Here is a 12,793-nt window from a genome sequence, read left to right as displayed (position 1 = left end):
GTTTATTTTGCACGTGTCAGTTTCACACATAACAGGCAAGACTGTCCTATCCCAGCTGTGCAGATATTTCGGATGGGTGGGTGGCTGTTTTCCTGCTGAAGCACGGATTCTGAAGCAGAACAACATTCTGATCTGCACATTAGTCTGGGAGGCATTTTGGGGTGGGGGAGAAATTTGGTTCAGTTTGCATTTTAATGGAAAGAACCGACCTAATTTGCAGTGTACTTCCTCAACTCTGTGAGAACTGAAACATAGCTATCCTTTGAAATTTGCACTTTTTTCAAATTTTGCAATGCAATTCTCCATTAAAAAAGGAATACCAACATACTACATTATTATTATTATTAGTAGTAGTAGTAGTAGCAGCAGCAGCATTTAAGGATATATCTTGCCCTTTCTCCCCAAGATGCCCATTTAGGAGAAAGTGTGCATAAAAATACATATATTAGGGAATATAACCTCCAAAAATGAACTATATTAGGCAAGATTCATTGCAGAAATGTGTATATTAGGAGAAATATGCAATTTAATGCTGATGAACATTCATGAGGAGGTTTTTTAAAACTGCAAGGCAATGCAGAAATGTGGGAAACTGACATCTGGAAAAACAAGAAATAGAAATTGACGGATCAGTTCATCCCTAGAGATGTGGATTAGAAGGGTTTGTTTTGGAACTTGAACCCAACAGACTGCTACTGCATCTCTATTCTAGGGCAGGGATGGGGAACCTGCTGCTCTCCAAATGTTGTTGGACTCCAAATGTTGTTGGACTCCAATTCGCATCATCCCTGGCCATTGGATATGCTGGCTGAGGCTGATGAGGGTCCCACAACATCTAGAGGGTCATGGTCCAAGTCCCCCTCCCCCCGTGCTCTAAGGCATTCCTGAACCAAGAAGCATATGTTCTTCCCAGATTGCTCCTGAAGAAGGAAATTATATTTCTCAGAATGTGTTGGAACGTGGGAGTCAATAAACCCAGACACCTTTGAGAATCAATACCTCTCTTGTTGTAGTTTTTACTTAGAATCATAGAATAGAATAGTAGAGTTGGAAGGGGCCTACAAGGCCATCAAGTCCAAGCCCTTGCTCAATGCAGGAATCCAAATCAAAGCATTCCCGACAGGTGGCTGTCCAGCTGCCTCTTGAATGCCTTTAGTGTCGGAGAGCCCACCACCTCTCTAGGTAATTGGCTCCATTGTCATATGGCTTTAACATTTAGGAAGTTTTTCCTGATGTTCAGTCGAAATCTGGCTTCCTGCAACTTGAGCCCATTCTCCCGTGTCCTGCACTCTGGGACAATCAAGAAGAGATCCCGGCCCTCCTGTGTGTGGTATCCTGTCAAGTACTTTAAGAGCGCTATCATATCTCCCCTCAGTCTTCTCCCGGCTAAACATGCCCAGTTCTTTCAGTCTCTCCTCATAGGGCTTTGTTTCCAGTCCCCTGATCATCCTTGTTGCCTTCCTCTGAACCTGTTCCAGTTTGTCTGCATCCTTCTTGAAATGCAGACCAGAACTGGATGCAGCACTCAAGATGAGGCCTAACCAGTGCTGAATAGAGGGGAACTAATACTTCACGCGATTTGGAAACTATACTTCTGTTAATGCAGCCTAACATAGCATTTGCCTTTTTTGCACCCACATCGCACTGTTGGCTCATATTCAGCTTGTGATCAACAACAATTCCAAGATCCTTCTTGCATGTCGTACTGCTGAGCCAAGTATCCCCCATCTTATAACTGTGCATTTGGTTTCTTTTTCCTAAGTGTAGAACTTTGCCTTTATCCCTGTTGAATTTCAATCTGTTGTTTTCAGCCCAATGCTCCAGCCTATCAAGGTGCCTTTGAATTTTGTTTCTGTCTTCCAGGGTATTAGCTGTGCCCCCCAATTTTGTATCATCTGCAAATTTGATCAGCATGCTCTGTACCTCCTCATCCAAGTCGTTAATAAAAATGTTAAAAAGGAATATAGGATACAATATAGGAAATGAACCTTTAGTGTGGCGGCACCTACCCTGTAGAATTCCCTCCCCTTGAGTATTAGGCAGGCGCCATTTCATCTATCTTTTTGGCGCCTTTTGAAGACTTTCCTCTTTCAACAAGCCTTTTAAGTTGAGACCTATCCCAGTCTGCGTCTGTGTTAGAATTGCTTGTTAATATGTTTTTTTAATAATATGTTTTTAACCCTTTTTCAAAAGATGTTTTTAAAGCTTTTTTAAAGTGTTTTTAATGTTGCTTTGTTTTAATGTATTTTAAGGTCTGTTTTATGATGTTTTAAAGTGTTTTCAGCATTTCTGTTTGCCACCCTGGGCTCCTGCTGGGAGGAAGGGTGGGATATAAATCAAATAATAAATAAATAAATGAGAGCACTGGGCCCAGGACCAAGCCCTGTGGTACCCCACTCATTACTTCCACCCAGTTTGAGAAGGAACTATTGATTAGCACTCTGAGTATGATTCTGGAGCCAACTATCCACCTGATAGTTATCTCCAACATGTCAGAAATTTCTTGGAGGGGTCGTGTTTGGCAGAATTTGTCTCCCAAATTCCCTCCCTAATTTTCTCCCATCGGGATAATTGAAGTCCCCCATTACTACTACATCATGCCTCCTCGAAACATTGGCAATTTGCTTTTCAAAAGTTACATTCTCCTCTTCTCCATGATTGGGTGGTGGTAGTAGACTCCAAGCACCACATTCCTTTTATTACTTGCCCCATTGACTTTAATCCAGATACTCTCAGTGGAGCTACTAAGCTCATCTTCCTGTATTTCTGTGCAGGGGTATATATTTTTAACATATAGCGTGACTCCACCTCCCTTTTTATTCCTTCTGTTCTTTTTGAACAAGTTATATCCTTCAATTGCTGTATTCCAGTCATGGGAGTCATCCCACCAAGTTTCAGTTATACCTATCAAGTCATAATTACCCTGCAGTATTAAGAGTTCGAGTTCATCCTGCTTGTTTCCCATGCTCTGCGCATTAGTATACAGACATCAAAGACCATGTGATTTGTGGCTTGGCTTCCTTACTACATTTTTCTGAAGACTGTTACTGGACCCTATTAGAGCCAATCTCTCTTTTCCCATTACTGTGCACAAGCTTTCATCAGTCGTTACCACCAAATTTACGTCTCCTCCCCTTTAGGATTCAGTTTAAAGCCCCCCTGATGAACTTCTCCATGCTGTGGCCAAACACATTCTTCCCAGTCCTCGTGAGATGTAACCCACCACTTGCCAGCAGTCCAATTTCCAGGAAGCATAGCCCGTGGTCCCAGAATCCAAATCTCTCACATCGGCACCACCTTCATAGCCATTCATTCACACGGAGTTTTTTTTTTTCCCTTCTACTCCTCTTCTAAGTGCTGGAAGGATGGATGAAAAAACTATCTGGGCCCCAAAGTCTTTGAGTTTCCTTCCCAGAGCTTCAAAGTCTGATGTGATTTCTTCATAGCTCCATTTGGCAGTATCATTTGTTCCCACATGGATGAGGAGAAAGGGATATCTGTCGGTGGGCTTGATGAGTGATGGCAACCCTTCCATCACATCTCTAATCTATCCTCCTGGTAGATAGCATACCTGGCAAGTCCACGGATCATCTCGGCATACTTGGGTTTCAATCCCACACAGTAGGAAGTCTCCCACTATTAGCACTCTGCTCTTCTTGTTGTGGGCCGTGGTTTCATTGCCCCTGCTTGATTGAGCTTCAGCCTCTCGCTCCTTGTCACATGGGGTCTCCTGTAATTCTTCCACCACAGGCTGTCCTCCAGTCTCATCCTCAAGTGGTTGAAAGCGGTTCCATAGTTCCACTGGGGAAGGGTGTCTTCTAGCTCTTCTGCTCCTAACTGTCACCCTTTCCCACGAAGTTTCCTCCACTTCGTTGTTCCTCTCCAAAGCAGTCTCCTCTTCTGCTACCACATGCTGTTGTTCTTCCACCTCCACTTCTCTTTGCTGCTGTTGTTCCAGCGTTCTAAGAACTCCTCATCTTCTCTTATAGTCCTCAGTGTGGCCACCCACCATTCCAGGTCTCTCACTTTTTCTTCCAACAGTGCCACGAGCTTGCACTTGTTGCACATGTACGCCATGTTGGTCTCAGGCAAGAAAACAAACATGGCACACACCTTGCATGTCACAACCACTGGAGTATCCTTCCCGTTCATACTCTCTTCTACCTTTTGTTTATTTCTAACTACTTGTTTTGGAGTGGCCTGTGCTTTGTCCTGTCCTACTTCAGGGTAAACTTGAGAGTCCCACTGGTATGTGGTGCACTGTACAAGAAGACTTAGTATTTGGGGGGGGGACCTCCCCCTTGACCTCCCCTGTCAAACTCCTTTGTCAAACTCCTGTTTGCTCTCCCTGTTCGCTCTCTCTGTTCGCTCTCTCTGTTTGCTCACTCTCTGAAAGCTGGCTTGCTTATATCTCCTCTCCTGTGGACCAGCTGAGACAGCTCCCTCTGCTCTGCTCAGGTAGGAGTCAGGAAACAGAATAAGAGTCCCAGCACACAGCTGCTGCTTGTTGCCCTCAGCAGTTCTCAGGCCACACCCTTAAGCCAATAGATATCAGGCCACACCCCTTCCAATCAAGCTGCTAGTGCAAGCAAAATGCATGCATTTTGTGCATTTATTTTTCTCTTTTTGCAAGTAAGAATGACAAGAAACTTTTCAAAAGCTGGAAATTAAGGAACAGGTCCAGAATGTGCTTGTGTGGAATCTCTCTCTGTAGTGAACACATATTTCTTGTATTTAAGAGCAAAATGTGGGCAAGCCTTTACCATCCATTGGATAATCATTTGCTGGGGAAGGGGGTATAAAATTGTGGCAGGATCTGCCTCCAGACAGTAGGCTGTGAGATGTTTTGCTGAAGGGAGGTGGGAGGTCAGAGGTCAAGTCTGCTCTGTTCTTATTCCAGAACTAAAATTAGTGAGTGATGCAGCCTTCAACAACCCACTGACCTGTCAGGATGTCAGTGGCACCGCGTCAGCTCAGCAATCCTCTGGGAAAGTTTCCTTTCATTCTTGTTTCCCGCACAGAGAGCATCACTCCTGGCTTTCCCTCCCTGACCTGCTCCTACTGCAAATGCAGAGACCTGATAAAGTATCAGCACGACAGAGAAAGCCTTCCAGCCACACTTCTCGCTGCTGAGGAGTCTTCGCCCATTGACTCAGGCAGTTAAGGCCCTGGAATCTGCTGGGTGACAGGAAGGCAGGATCTCAGTGGAAGGTGCTGATTGCAAGAGGAGCCGAAGCTGATAAGCACAAGGGAAGGTACACTGGAGATCATGCGCTAATGGCTGAGATGTAGAGATATGTGCTGAGTCTCAGGGCTTGGCATTCTGCCTTTCAGTCCAATGATATGGTTGGTGACCATGAAGAAGCCAAATAAGGAAGCTAGATTATTCCTTCCTGTAGGTGGGATGTTACTCATTTGCATATCTTAATTTACTTAGAGGTATGCACATTTAGGGTATGTTCAAATAGCACTGGGGGGGGGAGACAGATCCAGCTGGCAGGCTTGATTTGTACCTGCCCCAACCCCCATGGGCAGGGGTGTAGTCTTCTGGGGACTCAGGGGGGTCTTAGACCCCTTATTTGTTTTGGAGCAGGGTCCCAGCAGGGTTCCTATGTCTCTAGCATCCTGTGATCCAATCAGCATGAAAGGAAAATGTGTTGGCCACTGAGAAGAGTCTTTACATGCTACCTTGTCCATTCCTGCTGATTTGGAACCAACCAGAATGAAAGGAGTTGAATCAGCCACTGAGAAGATTTTTCCCAGCAGCTAACATTCTCTCCTTTCATGCTGATTGGCTCCCGGGGATGTTTGCATTAACAAGGATCTCATTCTCAACCCAGCAAAAAAAAAAAAAGGATAGGAGAGGGTGTAGCTGCAACTATCATGAAAGGACCCTGCACTGAATTTGCCATTAGACTACTGCCCATGGGCCAACTCTGACAGGGGTGAGCCACCCACCTGCCAATCATCTGACACTACAGTGACATCAGATGACCTGTTTTCCTTTGTCCGTGCAGTTTGAAATCAAAGTGCAAGGCTTTGCAGGCACCAATAATCAGCTGACTGTCAGCACTTCCAAAGCCCGGTGCCTTGCAAGAACTGCTATGATTGTCAGCATTTGCAAAGAGTGTAAGTGCCATCAGGCAGGATCAACTTGAAGGCAGTCCATTTTCCATTTATAAGGACTTAAGAGGAGCCCTGCTGGATCAGGCCACTGGCCACCTAGTACAGCATTCTGTTTTCACAGTGGACAGCCAGCTGACTATGGGAAGCCTGCAAGCAGGACCTGAGCGCAACAGCAATCTCTCCAGTTGTGATTCCCAGCAACTGGAGTCAAAGGCATACTGTCTCCAACACTGGAGGTAGAACCAAGCCATCATGGCTAAGAGCCATTCATAGCCTTATTCTCCATGAGTTTGTTTAATCCTCTTTTAAAGACATACCTCTTGTGGGAACATATTCCATATAGGGTTTTGCAAGCACCAGCAATCAGCTGATCGTTGACACCTGCAAAGCCACGTCTTTATCTGTCCCATACCTGATGTCATATATGAGGTGTAAGGCAGGTGGGAGCGGCTTGGCCAAAACCAAGGGGTCAAATGGGGGGGGGGGAGCTGGCAGCCCTAGTTAGGCCCATGGGCCAGAGGTTCCCCACCGCTGAAACAGATGAACTGACACAATGGTTGCTGTGCACTAGGTTCAGCACAAGGAACCAAAAAGTGGCAAAGTCCCAGCCCAAAAGGATGTCAGTCTTCACCCACTGGAAAAGACAGAAGCCTTGTTTATGCAAACCATGGGTGAGGTGGTAAACATGTGCTTGGACTGTACCTCTCAGGCTCGTGGGACAGAATCTCGTGTCTCCCTCTATGAACCTACCCGGACTTTAAGATCATCTGGTGAGACTTTACTCACTATTCCATCTTTTCCGCAAGTTCTTCTTGCGAAAACACAGAACAGGGCCTTTTCGTTGGCTGCCCCCAGATTGTGGAACTCCCTCCCCAGTGAGGTTCGATTGGCCCCTTCGCTTTTGTCTTTTCGTGCTCAGGTGAAGACTGTTTTATTTAGACGAGCTTTTAATTGAAATTGACAAATATTTTATTTTTTCTTGATTTTTAATCGTTTTAAACGTCTTAATCTGTATGATTACTGTTTTATTGTTTATGGTTCTTAATTGTAAGCTGCCCTGAGTTCTCTGGAAGTAGGGCGGGGTATAAATATCAGTATAAATAAATAAAAATAAATAAATAAATAAAATGCTCCTCTGTAAAGTTACATTCCCTGCAGGCGGAAACTTACCAAGTCAGGGAGATGGTGGGACTAGAACCCTGCAGTCAGATAATTTAATAATAATAAATCTATAACCCACCCTTCATCCAGAGGTCCTAGGGTGGGTTACACCATTTTAAAACACAGAATTAAAACAGTTAACAACCACCTAAACAACATCGCAGAAAGTCGGGTGGCTCCTGAAGATACACATCTCAGGTATCGAAGGCCAGGCTAAAGAGGTGCATTCGCCGAACGTTGTACAATGACGTTGCCAGATGTACCTCGGTGGGGATGGAGATCCACAGCTTAGGGGCTGCCACAGAGAAGGCCCTCTCCCGGGCCACCCACCCACCCCGAGCTTCCAAGGGTGGCAGAGCAACCACAAGGGCCCCCACTGCTGATCTCAACACCCGAGAGGGTCTGTCGGAAAAGAGGCAGCCTTTCAGGTGTTGAGGACCTAAGTCGTTTAGGGCTTTAAACACTAACGAGAGCACCTTGAACTGGGCCCAGAAATGAACTGGCAACCAATATCTAAGATGGAGAGAAAGCGAGGAAGCCATCGAGAATGCAAGACTAGAACCCTTTTCCTTGACATCTTAGACTTCTTCCTTTTTTAAAAAAAAAAGTATGTTGCGTGTATTTATTTATTTATGGTAAGGAGGAACATTCAGACATGTGATTCCATACCTGCAGTCAGTCATGTGATTCCCTACTGTACCCACAACTGTGATTCTAAACAATGCAACAGATCTATGCACTGGGGGATTCATGTCAAAGACACAAATATCTTTGATTGGAAAAAAGGGGGAGCACTCATTGACCTGTGCATATAGCATGGCTGGTTCCAGGTTAGAGCCCCTCACCCGACAATGCACCCTATGATGAGCCCCTTCCTATGTTGGTGAGCTCTATTTACTGTGTCCCTTGCAGCCCTGGCCACTTGCGTCCCACCATGAGCTTGCCTAGTGGTAGTAGCTAACTCTGAGAAGCAGCTAAGTCTGGGAAGCCACCTATCGTTTTAAATTCCCCCAATGTCCTGGAGTGATGTTACCTTGGCTCCTCTGGGGCATTGCAGGGAATTCAAAATGGCAGCCAGCTTCCCAGCTGCAGTCATCAGATAGGCCCACAGCTAGGAAGCCCGGACAGGTGAGCAGGCCCAGGATCAGATCAGAACTGGTGGGCCCGGACCAAGCTGCTAACCCTAGCAGATAACATAGCTGTAACACTATTACAAGGCCTCAGATGTAACCACAAGTTAACAAATGCCCTTCAAATACCCTGTGTGGAGTTTTTGTTTGTTTTGCAGTTTGGTGTTGACTACATCTAAGAGCGGTCCCTCAAAACCTTGCTTTCCAGAATCTCAGATTACTGGAGGCTTCCACCAGGCTTTCAGCTGCTAAGATGGAGCCTGTTTTCAATACTGGCTGGTGTTCCCAGGGGTAGCAGCTCAGTGGGGTACACGTCTCTGTGTGTGGGAGAGAGTGAGCTGGGGCTATGGGATTAGCCTGGCTGCCGTTCCTTGGTGCTGGCCCTGTGGGCATCTCTCTCTCTCTCTTTGCTTTCTTGCTTGCCTATATATTCTCACTACCACCACTGCTGCCACCACATAGGCTCCCCCTCCTTCTCTCCACGCCTCTCAAAGCCAATTCACTTCTGCTCTTTTCAAGCGCTCTGAAACAAAACGGCTCAATTAGCCGGAGAGCGGCTGGTCTCCTGCTGCTGCTGCCTCCTAATGCTTTCATTTCATGGTGCCAGTGGGGGGGGGGATTTCAAGGGAGGGGATGCCCGAGGGGATGGAGGATTTAGCAGCAGAGGCTCGGCTCTGCCGGTGGAGCTGCGTTTCTGTCTTCTTGCCATCTGCTTCGGATGGGTGCACATGCACAAGGTGGTGTGGATTCCTAGGAGCCTCACCCCTGCTGGGCCAGAGGATGGCCATGGATGTGAAGAAGCGACTGTCGGAGGAAAAACCTTGAGAAGCATCTCTTTTGAGGGTGGGCAGCACTTTTGCTGCAGCAGCTCCGGCCTATAGCCAGCCTCCGGGACGTCTGCTCTGTAAAAAGCAAGTGGGCCATCCCATAAGCGGGGAGGTCTGGAAGGAAACTGACATCTTCACCGAGGGGTGGGAAAGGCCCCTGTCTGAAATATTGGACAGCTTCTGCTGGACACAGCAGATGCCGCTGGGCTGGGCAAATAGTTTGATACCACGTGAGGAAAGGTCATAAGTCTGGGGCAGAGCTTTGCATGCAAAAGGTCCCAGGTTCAATCCCAGTGTTGAAACTGTTTGTTGTCTCTTTAAGGGGAATGGCTTGGGTGTAACATATATAGAAGCCAAAAAAAATGTATATGTACTGCCTTCAAGTTGATTCCGACATATGGCGACCCTATGAATAGGGTTTTCATTTTATTTATTTATTTATTTATTTAACTTGTATACCACTTTATATTTCAAAAAATCTCAAAGTGGTTTACATTTCAACAAAAATCAATATAAGTTTTACATTCAATACAGTTGCTAATAATAAGAAAAACAATCTACATTTTAAGTAACATAATTGAGCAATAAATCTCTAAACAATATACATAACATGAAACCAAAGTGAATCATATACAAAACAAAGAATATAACAATTATAAAGTATATCTAAAAATTCACATGAATATTACAATAAAAGCACGTATACAATATCTTAAGCCTGTTTTAATTGGAATTAACTGTTGAGAGGAAACCACTACTAAAAATGGACCCATACAGCATCAGGGCACCAGCATTGGAGAACAAAGAAAAAATGAGTCTTTGAACTTCACAGAGGATTCGGGGGTGCTGCAACTGGCTGGTTACACTCACCAAAAGATAACTCAAATCTTGTATCTAACAAAATCTTATGAGGTGTTGTGTTTTTGGTGCCACAGACCTCATGGCTGAGAGGCAGTGACTGGCCCAAGGTCACCCAGTGAGCTTCATGGCTATGTGGGGATTTGAACCTTGGTCTCCCAGGTCGTAGTCTGACACCTTAACCACTACACCACATTGGCCCTATTGAATATTATGAGAAGTGAAAGCAACTAGTTTTCCTGCCTTCTCTTTTATTCCCTTCCTTTTCCTCACAGTTTGTAGGAGCAGAGTTTAGTGTTGTTGTAAGCCAAGTGTGTCAATTAATAAATATAATCAGAGTTAAAGAAGTCAAGCTTCCAAGAACAATTTTTCCTGTTAAGAAGACCTTAGCTGTTGCAACACCCCAGCAGCTCTAGGCAGAGCTTAGAAAGAGAGTCCTGCCCGAAACCCTGGTGAGCAGCTGCCCATCAGTGTAAAATTACTGAACACGATGGATCAATGGTCTGACTCAGTATAAAGCAGCTTCTTAGGTTCCTTATTATTATTATTATTATTATTCCAGTTGCTTACTAAATAAAATTCAAAGCGGCTTACATAACTACAATTTACTATTAAAAAAAAACCTTAGGGGGGAAAAATCTCAGCAATAAAACAGGGACGGTGTAAAAGACGGAACGGAACAGGCCGGAATGGGCCCTTTATAAAAGAATTTGATGCCAAAAACATTGGGATGTGTTAGAGACACTTGAGAACAAAATTTAGGAACAAAAACCATTCCAATAGGATTTTTATTAACCCTTTAACAACCAAAATGCTCTCCAGAACGGAATGAAACAGCCCGGAACGGCAACTTCCCAGCGAGCCAGACCTCTGAAATTCACCAGTCCCACATGGGATGCATGCAATAAGACACAAAACTTCCATGCAAACTATGTTCCGATACCCGTTCCGGGCTATAATAAGCTTTTACGTAAAACAGCCCGGAATGGCGACTTCCCAATGAGCCAGACCCACCAAATTCACCATTCCAACATGACTCGATGGGATTCATGCAAAAAGGAGGAAAACAAAATCTGGAAATTAAAACTGGAGCAATGGTTGTTCACTACAGGATTGGTTGCTGCTTCAGAAACAAGATCAGATAACTCAGAAATCCAGATTCCAAAGTGAAATTTCAGTAGGGAGAATTTGATAAGCATCCTTAGTTGTAACTTTGCAGATGCCATTTCTAACTCTCTGTCAGCAATATATTGCTTTTCTAGTATTCCATCGGTTCAATGTGACTTTACTATTGGCCCATGTGCTTACATAGGCAAAATCTTTACCCCAACTCAACTGGCAATTACTGAAAACACCCATTGATCCTTTCTGATGATGAGTGGAGTGTATGTGTAACAATCAGAGCCCACCCCTCTGAACAAACAACTGGAATGCTCACCCGGGGGCAGAAATACCTTTAAGGGACGAGGCAGTCTAAGGGCTTATCCAAATGGAGTGGGATAATCCACGGTTTCCATATTTGGTTTGTCATCTGATAGTCCTCACTTTGCCTTTTTGTTCGCTGTTTCTCAATAGAAAAAAACCCTTTCTTGCGGCCGCACACGCAGCGGGAAGATCCGTACATTCTTTTCGTTTTTTCCCAGCTCTGCCTGTATAACCACCCCCTATCAGCCAATTGGTCCGCCAAAAAATGACGTATGCTCCTCTCCTCCTTTGCAACGAAGCCCAATATCTCGCATGCGCTTGAAATTTTCCAATGTCCATGATGGAGTTCCTTTCCGCTTTCCACTCTGCAGCGCTCATCTGCGGCTCCCAGCTCCTCCACAGAAATGCTTCCCCACGTGGGTAGCCGCTCTTGCCTTGGGGCAGGGAATGTAAACAGGCGTTCCGGTCTTCCCTCTACTAAAAGAAACCTTCAAACCACTTATATAGCAATAGTTCCCTTTTTTTTGCTTCTATTTGCGATATTTTGATAAACCGCGTGTGTGCTTTTCTTCCTTTATGCATATTTAAGGAGGTACACATACTGTCAATTCCACTTATTTCTCCAAAAAAGCAATTAACGTGTCATCTCTAGAAATGACGTACGCTCTCCCCTTGTCATCCACTCAACAATGTGCACGCGCTTGAACGTATGAGCGCAAAAGTTTGCCTTCTCTGTGACAAAACCCACATTCAGCCACTGGATTTCTCTACCAAAGTTAATAGAGTAAGGACGTGTCATGTCTAGGATGTTGGAGCAACACCCTGACATTCCTGCTCATGCGCAATAGTGGAAATTTATTCAAAGAAAGCTATTAAGGTGGGATGTCTTGGCAAACTTTGGTGTGGTTGTCTATTTCTGCATTTGTGCTATTGCAAAAAAACGAATGTATCCATCATTGTCTTTTCAAATCTACACAAATTGGTCCAGTTTTCCCCGGGTTTCCATAGCCCGTTAACGCACATGCGCACAAGTGAAAATACATGATTGGATGGTAAAGGGGTGGTTCGAAACGCCCTGCATGTGCACAAATGCGTATTTCCGCTTCTGCACAGCATAACCTGACAAGAACCCATGGCTATGATTGGTTCAGTTTTCCCGGGGTTTCCATACTGTTAAAACACAGGTCATCCAAATTATGTTTCTATCCCATGAAAAACCAGACTGTGCTGTGTTTCCCACAATGCAGAATATCCATAAAGGCAGAA

This window comes from Rhineura floridana, chromosome 7, assembly GCF_030035675.1.
Source record: "Rhineura floridana isolate rRhiFlo1 chromosome 7, rRhiFlo1.hap2, whole genome shotgun sequence".
Classification (NCBI taxonomy): Eukaryota; Metazoa; Chordata; class Lepidosauria; order Squamata; family Rhineuridae; genus Rhineura; species Rhineura floridana.
The sequence above is the reverse complement of the archived record's forward strand: the minus strand, read 5'-3'. Positions refer to the sequence as shown.